This window comes from Arachis ipaensis, chromosome B02, assembly GCF_000816755.2.
Source record: "Arachis ipaensis cultivar K30076 chromosome B02, Araip1.1, whole genome shotgun sequence".
Classification (NCBI taxonomy): Eukaryota; Viridiplantae; Streptophyta; class Magnoliopsida; order Fabales; family Fabaceae; genus Arachis; species Arachis ipaensis.
This window is the reverse complement of record NC_029786.2, coordinates 9,611,131-9,623,642: the sequence shown is the minus strand read 5'-3', so window position 1 is coordinate 9,623,642 and position 12,512 is coordinate 9,611,131. Positions and strand designations below refer to the sequence as shown.

At 39.6% G+C, this 12,512-nt stretch overlaps 1 long non-coding RNA gene across 1 annotated transcript; it reads left to right on the top strand.

The window, feature by feature from the left end:
• On the top strand, positions 5,386–12,279 carry LOC110268687. Its single transcript, XR_002357050.1, has 4 exons — positions 5,386–5,621; positions 5,850–6,083; positions 7,214–7,939; positions 12,022–12,279. It is a non-coding gene; the product is annotated as an uncharacterized LOC110268687 (long non-coding RNA).

Sequence of the window (12,512 nt, the reverse complement as noted above, 5' to 3'; positions counted from 1 at the left end):
GAGGAGCTATGAAGGAATAATTAAATCAAAATCGTAAAATTAAAAGCACAACGCTCGAGAATAAGGTTTATTTGCGTATGAAGAAAGCTTAGGTATATATATATATATATACAAGGAGAGCAGAGAGTCAATGAGACAAATATTCAAGCTCCGAACTCAAAATACATAACAGAAATCTTAGTTCTCCATAAACCTCTATGAAGTACAAAAGTAAAACAAGTCTATAGGAGAGTTCTATACATATCCCAAAAGATCCACTTCGCTGCAGAGGCTCCAGACGCCTAATGAGGTGCCTCACGTGAGCTCACGTGTCAGTTAAATCTGCAGAACTCGACACATCCGGTAGCTAACCTGGATATGGTCTCTAGGTTGCGCATCCCCAAGAGGAACTTTAATGAAGGAGAGTACCTTTCCATCTTCTCCTGGAGGTATCACGAAGGAGAGTGCCTTTCCACATCGAAGGAGTGTGCCTTTTCACCTTGCAACTAGAGAAGAATATGGGAAAAATAAAACGAAGGAGAGTGCCTTTCCACCTTCTCCACATTCACATCACGACAAGAGAGGGAATCCTCCATCCTCAACTTGCCACCCAATAAAGGTTTCAGTTAACTCGCAGGCCGGATCACACCCAGACCTTGCCATCTCGGCCATTCCAGCCAAACTCAATCAACGCCAATCTCATCATTCATCTCTCACTTTAATCACATCACAATTACATACCTTATCATTCTTAATCCTGTCATTAATCATATATCATCATCAATCCTGCACTTCCTCAACCACAATTTATTACTTCAAACATTTCTTTACTTTCAAGTTAATACCCCTTCATAGTTCAACCCAATAATCTTTTCAAGTTAGATTGATCCTAAACACATCAAAATATCAAAATCTCAAAACTCTAAACACTAAATTTTCTAATTTATGAAAGGAAGAGATGATAGGGAAATCGAGGTTTTCTCACCAGTTTTTGAGTGAATTTTGTAGAGCTCTTCATGGTGATCGCGTGGCCACAAACAGTGCAGCGATCGGAGCTCTGTAGCTCGAGTTATGGTCACCGGAAGAGAGGAGCGTATAGTGTTTTGTGCCTCCCTTCCTCTCTTCAAATTTCCAGCGTGAAATTGGCCGAATTCTTTAAAATTAGTATCAAAATTCTTATTTTAATTAGCTCTATCTCATTAAACTATAAAATTTGATTTTTCAATTTCTTTAAATAAAAATTAATTTATTGGTTAATTATTTACTAATTTTGTGGGTTTTACATCCTATCCCCCTAATAAAAATTTTCGCCCTCGAAAATTTTATCCGCCTCAACGAGTACGTGAGCATAGTCGGTAGTCCTCCTTTTAATTCAATATATAGTAGTCCTAAGGTCTTTCTATTTTACGCGCTTTTAGTGCCGCACTCTAATTCGTTTATTTTTAGGAACCATGATCATTCGTCTGATGCCAACCAAAAGCCTCACTAAACTGTGCTTACTTCAACGGAAATACCCTACTCGAAATGATTCGATTTGGTTTTAAATCTAATACTAAGCTTGACATGTCAGTTTTAGGATTTCTTCCCTATCTTAGGCTATGAATAATTGTGGTATTCTAGAATGATACATTGCTCTTTAAATTCGATTATTGTAATTATCTTAACCTTATGGTTGTGATCAATCTGCATCATGAGTCTTCCCACGTGGACTAGGACAGTTCCTAATCAGATGCCCTGGTGATCCGCACTGGTAACACAGACCTTGTCCATTTTTATGCTGACTATCCAAACGGTAGTTCCCAGTCCTCTTGAATTCTTGACTCCTTGGTGCCAATTTCTGATGGTGGTCTCTTCGGTAGAACTCCCGATTACCATTCTCTACCACAATAACCTTTCTCACACATTCTTCAGCGATTTGGCTCTTTCACAAGTTCAGAAAAAAAAACCTAATCTCCATCGGTCCAACGGAGATCAGAATATCACTCCAAAGTCCTCCCTCGTACTTAATACATTTTCACTCGGCAAAGTCCTCCGAAGCACCTTGACAGATTTGGAAAAATCGGCACAGTTCTTCAAATTTGTTCGTATACTCAGTAACCGACATTTTCCCCTGTTTTAACTACAGCAGCTCAAGCTCCTTCGCATTCCTAACTGAATTAGGGAAGTATTTTTGATAGAATTCAGTCTGAAACACCTCCCACGATATCGCAGTGCCATCTAGTTGTAGAATACGCTGTGTTCCCTGCCATTAGTATTGAGCTTCACTTTGTAACTGGTAGGTCGTAAACTCCACCCACTGTTCCTCGGGAACCTGCTGAGCTTCAAGAGCCCGCTCCATTGCTTGGAGCCAGTTGTTAGCCTCTGTAGGGTTCGTAGTCCCCCCGAAGGTCAGAGGATGCACCTTTAGGAAAGCAGCAAATGTCATCGACCCATCATCCCCGTTATTACCATTTCCATGGTTCGCCTGATTTCCTAGCGCTTCGGCTGTTGTCTGCATAGCCGCAACCATATTTTTCAGGGCAGCCATAAAGTCTGATCTATAGGATTATTCCCTGCCGGTTCAGGGCTTGCATTGCTTAATCTACCTCTGCCTCACCCGCGATCGTGTTCACGAGGCACCATCTGGTTCCTATACACACCAAACAAGTGATATCAAGTTGATCAGTCTCAATATCGCATGTCTAGTGCTTCAAAGGCCCAAATGCTTGCTCATGAAGGTTTATGCCACATATATCAGTTAGATATCCTAATAGCACATAGACACACACAGTGAATACACAGAAACATAGTCAGTCAGTCCCTCAGACTCTACAAGAACGAACTGCTCTGATACCATAATGTAACATCCTACCACATAGAGATTTACGCTTAAGTCGTAAAAGAGAGGTGGTGGGGTATTATGACCTCTAATATATATACGTATAATAATCGAAAGAATGTAATATATGGGAAGCTTTGAAGGAATAATTAAATCAAAATTGTAAAATTAAAAGTGCAACGTTCGGGAATAAAGTTTACTTGCGTATGAAGAAAGCTTAGGTACACACACACACACAAGGAGAGTAAAAAGTCAAGGAGACAAATATTCAAGCTCCGAACTCAACCTGCAAAGCTAAAGCTGGCCAGAGAATATATATATATATATAAAGATCCTTAACCCAAAAATACATAATAGAAACCTTATTTCTCCATAAACCTCTATGAGGTACAAAAGTAAAACAAGTCTATAGGAGAGTTCTATACATATTGTCATATATAAACAGTACAAAACATAGTGTCCCAAAAGATCCAATTCGCTACAGAGACTCCAGACGCCTAGTGAGGTGCCTCAAGACCTACATATGAAAAATACAAATATCCATATGGAATGAGAATCGGGGGTTCTCAACATGGCAATGGTACCGCATACATAAAATATAAGGTCTTGGAAAAGGCAGAGGCAATCCTAGAACTTCGACATTTGAATTGTAAAGCTTAAATATTTAAAACAAAAAACCATAAATAAGGGGTGGTAATCTAAGGTTCCTAACTTAACCCAAACTCAAACCCAATCTTCCATCATCTATTTCCCCCTAAACCTCCAACTCTGGTGTAACCACACAGACAAGCAAGCAGACAATGGCAAACACAATTAGAATACAAGTAATGTAGATAGCACGTATAACAATTAGGCATATTAAATTCACATAAACATTCCCAATTAAAGCACAAGCAAGAAATTTAAACATATACATATGATTTATGTCTATCCTACTGGCCGTGAGCTCACGTGTCAGTTAAATCGGCAGAACCCAATACATCCGGCAGCTAACCCGGATATGGTCTCTAGGTTGTGCATTCCCAAGAGGAACTTTAACGAAGGAGAGTGCCTTTCCACCTTCTCCTAGAGGTATCATGAAGGAGAGTGCCTTTCCACATCGAAGGAGTGTGTCTTTTCACCTTGCAATTAGAGAAAAATGTGGAAGAAACAAAACGAAGAAGAGTGCTTTTTCACCTTCTCCATATTCACATCACGACAAGAGAGGGAATTCTCCATCCTCAACTTGCCAGATATTCACATCACGACAAGAGAGAGAATCCTCCATCCTCCGCTAGCCACCCGATAAAGGTTTCAATTAACTCACAGGCCAGATCACACCCAGACCTTGCCATCTCAGCCATTCCGGCCATACTCAATCAATGCCAATCTCATCATTCATCTCTCACTTTAGTCACATCACAATTACAAACCTTATCATTCTTAATCCTGTCATTAATCATACATCATCATCAATCCTACACTTCCTCAACTACAATTTATTACTTCAAACATTTCTTTACTTCCAAGTTAATATCCCTTCATATTTCAACCCAATAATCTCCTCAAGTTAGATTGATCCTAAACACATCAAAATATCAAAATCTCAAAATCCTAAACACTAAAATTTCAAATTTATGGAAGGAAGGGCTGAGAGAGAAATCAAGGTTTTCTCACCAATTTGTTGGGTGAGTTTTGTAGAGCTCTTCATGATGATCGCATGGCTACAAACAGTGCGGCGATCAGAGCTCTGTAGCTTGAGTTATGGTCACCGAAAGAGACGAGTGAATAGTGTTTTTGTGCCTCCCTTCCTCTCTTCAAATTTCCAGCGTGAAATACTAATGGAGGGAGAGAGAGTGTACTGAATCATTAAGTGTGGGTGGAGTGGGTTCGGTCTTGGGCCCAATACGGGCCTGGTTCGTACGATTCGACCCATTAGGCCCAATCACATCATAATTACAAACCTTATCATTCTTAATCCTGTCATTAATCATATATCATCAACAATCCTGCACTTCCTCAACTACAATTTATTACTTCAAATATTTCTTTACTTTCAAGTTAATACCGCTTTATATTTCAACCCAATAATCTCCTCAAGTTAGATTGATCCTAAACACATCAAAACATCAAAATCTCAAAATCCCAAACACTAAATTTTCGAATTTATGGAAGAAAGGGCTGAAAGGGAAATCAAGATTTTCTCACCAGTTTGTTGTAGGTTTTGTAGAGCTCTTCATGGTGATCGCGTGGCCGTAAACGGTGTGGCGATTGGAGCTTTGTAGCTCGAGTTATGGTTACCGGAAGAGAGGAGTGAATAATGTTTTGTGCCTCCCTTCCTCTCTTCAAATTTTCAGCATTAAATGCTAATGGAGGGAGAGAGAGTGTGTTGAATCATTAAGTGTGGGTGGAGTAGGTTGGGCCTTGATCCCAATACAGGCTTGGTTTGCCTGGTTCGGCCCAATTTTGAGCCGAATTCTTTAAAATTAGTGTCAAAATTCTTATTTTAATTAGCTCTATCTCATTAAACTATAAATTTTAATTTTCTAATTTCTTTAAATAATAATTAATTTATTAATTAATTATTTACTAATTTTGTGGGTTTACAGTACACCTGGAATGTCGCCCCCAACGCCCTTTGTAACGCAACCCACGGCCTCCTCAGTCTGCTGGATAGTTGCGTGCAACGCTTCCATCAATCCCGCACACACTTCCACCCGTATCCCTGCACTAAGCCCCGCCCGCAAGTCCGGTTGCATCCCAGCCCCCGAATCCCAACCTACTTCGTCGATGGAGCCATCAATATTGATGTTTGACTGGTGACGATAATCAACGTGTTCACAAGGTACGTAGTGGTTTAGTTTACATGTTAATTCCGATTGGTTTACTTTGCGTGTTCTTCTATACCGAACTATATAGGATGTTTCTTCTATTTAAAACTTATTTGGATGTGTTTTTAATGGATGTATCTTCTGTTTAGAATTTGTTTGGATGGGTTTTTAATAGATGTGTCTTTTGTTTAAAATTTTTTTGGATATGTCTTTAGTAAATATGTCTTTTTTGGATGTGACAGAACAGGGGAAGGCACGGTCGAACGGTCGAATGGAGATGGTGGCGCAACTTCATTGGTTTCTAGAGAGGATGACTTGGCACGACGAGGGTGACCTGAGTCGGAAGCAGCAACGGCGCTAAGCTAAGTTTTGAAGATGCGCATTTGCTCACGAACAAAAGCAGCGGTGGCGCTAATCGGTGTTGTCAGCAGCAACAAAATGGCGTCGTTCGATGGTACCGCCGTTGTGGGTGGAAGGTAAAGATAAACTGTGAAATGGTATAAATTGGAGTTGATAAAAAATCAACAATAATTCTTAAATTATGGTGAATTAGAGTTACTTTAAATAATTAGATGATTGTTTTTTGATATAATAAATTTTGGGATCCAGCTCAATAAAAATGGACAGAAATTGACCGGACCTGCTTACCTAATGGTATTCCTAACAAAAGAAGGTAGCAAATATTTCTGTGAAAGAATGTCTAAGATTTCCAATTCTGCACGTGTTCACTATTCACCATAAAAAATAAATAAATAAATAAAAGGAGATAGAATGTTAAAAATTAATTTAGTAATGGATAAAATAATGGTGATAATCATGAATATGGGTGCATGGTGTGTTGTCCAGAAATGTGGACCTGCGTTGCTCAGTCACCTGCAAAACGTAGGTAACATTTTACTGGGGGCGAATACCAAAAATCTGCATCCTGCTGCAAAACGCAGACTGCGATTGGCAGGCAAGGGCAACCACGTCTCGAAACGTGTCCCTTGGCCCCCTGCATGCAGACATGAGTAGCCTTTGACCAGCCTGGGGTTCCCAAAATGCAGCTTGCGTTTGGCAGGCGGAGAAGGCAAGTCGCAGGTTGCGATTGGCAGCCTCCATCCTTGCATATGTGACATGTGTTGACATGGGTGATGAATCCGGTCTTTAAAACCCCAAACACAGGTAAGTGTTTGTCTATGTGAAGAAGAAGCAAGAGTGAAACATTGGCGAGGGTTGTGTTGGGGGTTGAAAGGGAGGGTTAGTATGGAGGAAGAAGAATACGGTGAAGGGTTAGGGTTTTAGCGAAGGAAGAAGAAAAAATGGTGCGTGATTTTACTGAACCTGGAGAACACATCATTGAATATTTGGATCATCCTCAATAGCTAAGGTTTTTTTATTTTTAATTTTATGATCAATAAGTAAATATATTTATTTGTATTTTATGTATTTGTGTTTTAACTAGTAATTTTATTATTTTTATTATTATTATTATTATTATTATTATTATTAAATAAATTTTTATTATTTTTTAATAATTTATTCTTGTTTTTAAAAATGTTGTTATGGTTATTATTAGGGTTATTATTATTATTATTGTTAATAATTATCATTTTTCTTTTTGCAGGCTCTCAAGAATTTGTTGTCCAGGAAAACTAGATTCGCCAAATACCTTAAACGAAGTAGTTGTAGTGTCACTGGCATTTACTGGGTTTCAACACGTTTCGTGAGTAGGCAAAATGAGAGGCCATTCTGCACTGCTAAGTACATTGGTGGAACGATGGAGGCCGAAAACTCACACGTTTCACCTTCTAGTTGGCGAAGTGACAGTGATGCTGAAAGACGTTACACATATACTTGGCCTCCCGGTTAATGGGGAGCCCGTCACGGGTAGAATAGACAGCAGTCACCAATTTCTGGTGGAGAACAGCATTGCTTGTTTTGGTCGGGAGCCAGGTCCATAGGATCACGTCTTGGGTAAGGTGAATCTTGCATGGGTCCAACAGTGTAGAGATACCGAACCGTGTGACACGCAGGAGTCCATTGAGCGGTACGTCCGGGCTCACATTTTCTGCGTGCTTGGAATAGTTGTGTTTCCGGATAAGTCCACCACTTCATTGAACTCGAAGTTTCTGCCTCTACTTCAGAATTTCGACCAGATTGGTACATACAGTTGGGGGGCAGCCAGTCTAGCAAATCTATACAGATTGTTGTGTCGTGCATCACAATACAATTGTAAAGAGATGGATGGGCTACTCATACTACTTTTTGTTTGGACGTGGGAGCGTATGCCGATCCTAAAGCCTATTCCCCGCAATCAGCTCGGTGATGTTGGTATTCCACTTGCGCGACGGTATTATTTTTTACTATTGTTATTATATTATTATTATTATTATTATTGTTCTTATTATTATTATTATTATTATTTGAGTAATTATCCATATCAGCCTCCGAAGATTTTAAAAGCGGACATTTTAGTCCAAAAAAAAATAATATACAGATTAATCCTTAAAATTTTACTCTGACAGATAAATCAGTCCCCAGTTCATTTTTTGGTAAAGTAATTACCCAAATCAGTCCCCAGTTTATTTTCTGGTAGAAAAATTACCCAAATCAGTCCCCAGAGTTGTTAGTCCTAAAAAAAAATTGGCACCGACATATAAGATATATACGGAAGCCTACTGCGCATTTTAGGCGCGGACTCGATGACATGGGAGTCAACCATGTAAGTTTTAACCATTTATGTCCAAGGTTTTTATTTAGAATAATAATTTATCTAATCGGCCTCGTGATTACTAATGTGCTGTTTATATGGCAGCCGTATATGGGAGTGATGGTTCCGGATGACCTCGTTGTACATTTGTTTATGTGCTCCACGAAGTCGCCGTTAGTGTCATTCGAGTGTATAGAGTGGCACCCGATAGACTGAGTTAAACGACAGTTCGGGTTGCAACAACTTGCACCAAATCCGGCATTCGACCTTGGTCGTGATCATTGCAGGCGGTTGACAGGTGCACAAAACCATGACTGGAGAGAGAGGAACAAACAATGGGTTAACATGTGGATATCTGGCCGCTATAACACACTGCAATTAGGGGAGCAGATTGGCGACTTTCATCCTCTCCCGGTGTACTGCGTGTGGTACACATAGCAGTACGGGGAACACCTACGACTATCAAATAGAGTTGCAGGTGAAGAGGCTTGTGCGAATGAACCACAGGAACATCAGGAAGAACTAGCTGGACCTCAGCAGCAAGTTCCCCCTCATGAACAGCAGTTTCAGGTATTAATATTAATTTTTATCGTATTTAATTATTATTAATTATTATTATTTAGGTTTATCAATTATGATTAATTACTATTAATTGTAATTAATTGTTAACAAGGTTCCAGCATATGAGCACCACTTTCAGGTCCCGGCATATGAGCACCAGTATCAGATGCCGGCATATGTCTAGCAGTTTCAGGCACCGGCCTACGGCTAACAACAACAGTTTTTGGTGTATGAGCAACAACAGCAGTGGCTGGCATATGAGCAGCAAGCACCATACATACCAGAACCATAAACACATCAGGCAGTTGAGCTCTACATACCACAAATGATAATTCCAGTTGATGGTCAGTTTAGTCCGTTGGGTGGATCTGACACCCTCAGCTTGTCTCAGGTCTTGAGAGACACTGCTTATCTATTTTCGACGCCAAAGCAGGAAGGGCATGCTCCTTCTCAGCAGTCTGCTGGTCGTTACGCCACATCAGGTCATGCCAGTGACTTCGACATGGATCGATCGTCGGATCATGTAGATCATCCTGGTCCTTCCACTGCGTACCAGTTGCTCGAATTGAATGAAGACCCGCAGCAGAAAGAGTTATTTTTGGGACATGACCTTCAGCACTGGTATGATTATGGTGGAGCGAGTGCTCCAGAGATGAGTGATTTCGGTGTGTACGACACTAGTGGTGCGAGCTGTAAGAACCGAAATTTTTACGAATAAAATCATTTAAATGCCCAAATTAAATTCTGGAAATTTAAGATGAGAATTTGGGGATTTAAATATGATTTTTGGACTCAGTAGGTCTTTCGGAGTCAGAAAATGTATTTTCTGCGAAAAACTGTGAAAAATCGCAAACCGGCAATTGAACCAGTTGAACCAGTTCAAGTCTGCCCGGTACTGTGCGAGGAAAAGTGAAAACAGTCGAAAACCTTAGAAAAATATTAGAAGTAAAAAATCGGGCATTAATTTTAAAGGTTTGGCCCGAAGTTGGGACAAACGGGCTAAAAATGCTAACGGGTTGGACCGGGCCCAAGTTGGGCCCAAGTCCAACATATATAAGGGTTCATTAATGAACCGAAACACCCTTAACACACAAACAAACACACTCACACAGCTGAGAAGGAGAAAGAGAGAACCTCCATTTTTACTATTCACTTCAATCTTCCCAAGCTCATATACTGAGCTACAGAGCTCCAATTGCCGCACCGTTTATGGCTACGCGTTCCTTGTGAAGAGATCTACAAAACCCATCCAAGAAAATAGTAAGGTAACCATGAAATCTTCTCAGTTCTTCTCTCCAAAATTTTGGGTTTTTAGGGCTTTGGGTTAATTGAGTTTTTATGATTTTGGATGTTTAGGTTTGTTCTAATCCTTGCTTAGCATTGGATTTTGGCTATCAAATCTATTGGAAAAGGTAAGAGACATTAAACCCTTGTGATTTTATGTTTAAATGGAACCCTAGGTTGATTTGTGATGGTTTATGCATATATAGTTTGATTATTATGAGTTTGGGAGCTATTGGAACATATTGGTGCTTGTTGAAGTGGAATTGAAAGCTTGGTTTGGAGTTGAGAGCTTGTTTGTGCTCGTTTTGGGTTCGGTGCATATAGGGAATCGACCAAGGTATGGTTTCGGTTTCCTCTATGGAGTATATAATATTCATGGACACTTAGGATAGTGACCCATAGGATAGGTTTAGAAATTGTATGTTGTTGATGATTGTTTGTGTTGATGAGGTATAATGAATTGATGTGTTGTTGTGATTAAATGATGAATTTGAAATATAATGGATTTAGATGAATGAGTATTGTTAATTATGAATAGGAATCATGGTTGAGTTGATGATGAGAATTGGTAGTGAGATAATGATGATTGGTGGATATGTTGTATATGTGATAATTGAGGTTGGGAATAATAAAATGTGAAGGAAATTGTGGTATGATTGGTGTGATATGATACAAAAGGTAAATTTTGATGGAAAAAGGAGTTTGGAATGGTTTGGTATGGTTTGGAATGTGTATGGTAAGAAATGGTGGGAATTGTGAAATTGGGCAAACGTTGGTTTTTGGTGAACTTTGTCTGATCATAACTTTTGTCTCAGTTTTCAAAATCTGATGAAACTTATCTAGAATTAAAGATCTTTGAAAACCCTTTAAATTGATATAAAGTTTGTGAAATTTAGAATTTTGTAGAGGAAGTTATGATCATTCAAAATTGGTGGTAAAAATATGAAATTATGCAAAGTTGCAGAATTTTAGGATTTCTGATATGTGCGCACGCACATCCTTGTGCGGATGCACAACCCTGCAAAAATCTTGATCCGTGCAGACGCACAGACCTGTGCGCACGCACAGGCAGGAAAATGCGTTCTGCTTGCAGCGTTAGCACATTTTGTGCGCGCACACACTAATAAAGAATTGCGACCTGTGCGTACGCACAGCCCTGTGCGCACGCACAAGTCGGGAAGGGTCATCTGTTGGGGGCGCTAGCACGCCCTGTGCGAGTGAATAGACTTTGAAAAATTTTGTATCCCGCTCGCATCCCTTCGGATCATCAGAGTGTGCAGGCACAAAACCCTGGACAGTGATCCGAGTACTATATCTCGAGGTTTTCCAATAATGATTCCGAAGGGCGACATATCTATGGAGATGTGTCGGGTTAGCAGTTGAACCGACAATGTGATATCACAGCCAATAGGGCAAGCATTCATCATGTGCACTTTCTACCTGTTTGTATGTTTTTACTACTTGTAATGGTTTGCCTAATTGTATAACATGCCTAATTGCTATTTAAATTAATTGCCTTACATGCCAATACTTGTGTTTTACTTGTATTGTATATTATCTGTGTTTTCTACTGGGATTGAGGAGGTTTGAAAGGCGGTGGCGATGGGATCGCATGGAGGATCAGTTGGTGAAGGCTGTGGGACAGCAGTGTTTGATTAGAATAGAAATCCCTTAAGATAGAATACCCTATTTATTTATGCTAAGGTTTATATAATTACGCTTATCTGTTATAGTATGCCTTAAGATTGAATCTTGTGATGGATATGGAGCTTAGGATTGCCTTTGGCGTCCCGGGGTCTTATATCCTACATCACTGGGCACTGTTACCATACTGAGAACCTCCGGTTCTTATACCATATCTTTGTTGTGTTTTTCAGATGCAGGTCGCAACCCACCTCGGTGAATTGTCTGGTTGGTGACAGAAGTGGAGGATCCGGATACTTCTTTTGAGTCATTTTGGGTTAATTTGTATATGTCTCTCACTTTTGTATTTTGTTTTGCCTAGAGGCTTGCATTTGAGAGAACAAAATTTGTATAAGTTGTTTTTACTGTCTGATTCTCTTTTAGTCTGTATATAGCTAGCTGGCTTAAACTCCGCGAGCCATGGCTAGTTTCTTTTGATATTATATACTTATCTTTTATTATATCACCTCTTTTTCTTATGCTTTAAGTTAGTAGCTTCGCTAGTACGTTTTGCGCTTTTGAAATCCTGTTTTGAGCTATAACCTTCATCAGGCTTCTCGATTATAATAATTCTTTCTATATATATTATTTGTATGAGCTTAGAACTATCGTAATCTCTGATTAACCTTTGCTTTACGATGCGAGGTAGAGCTTAGGCTAATTAGGGTGTTACATTTAGTGGTAT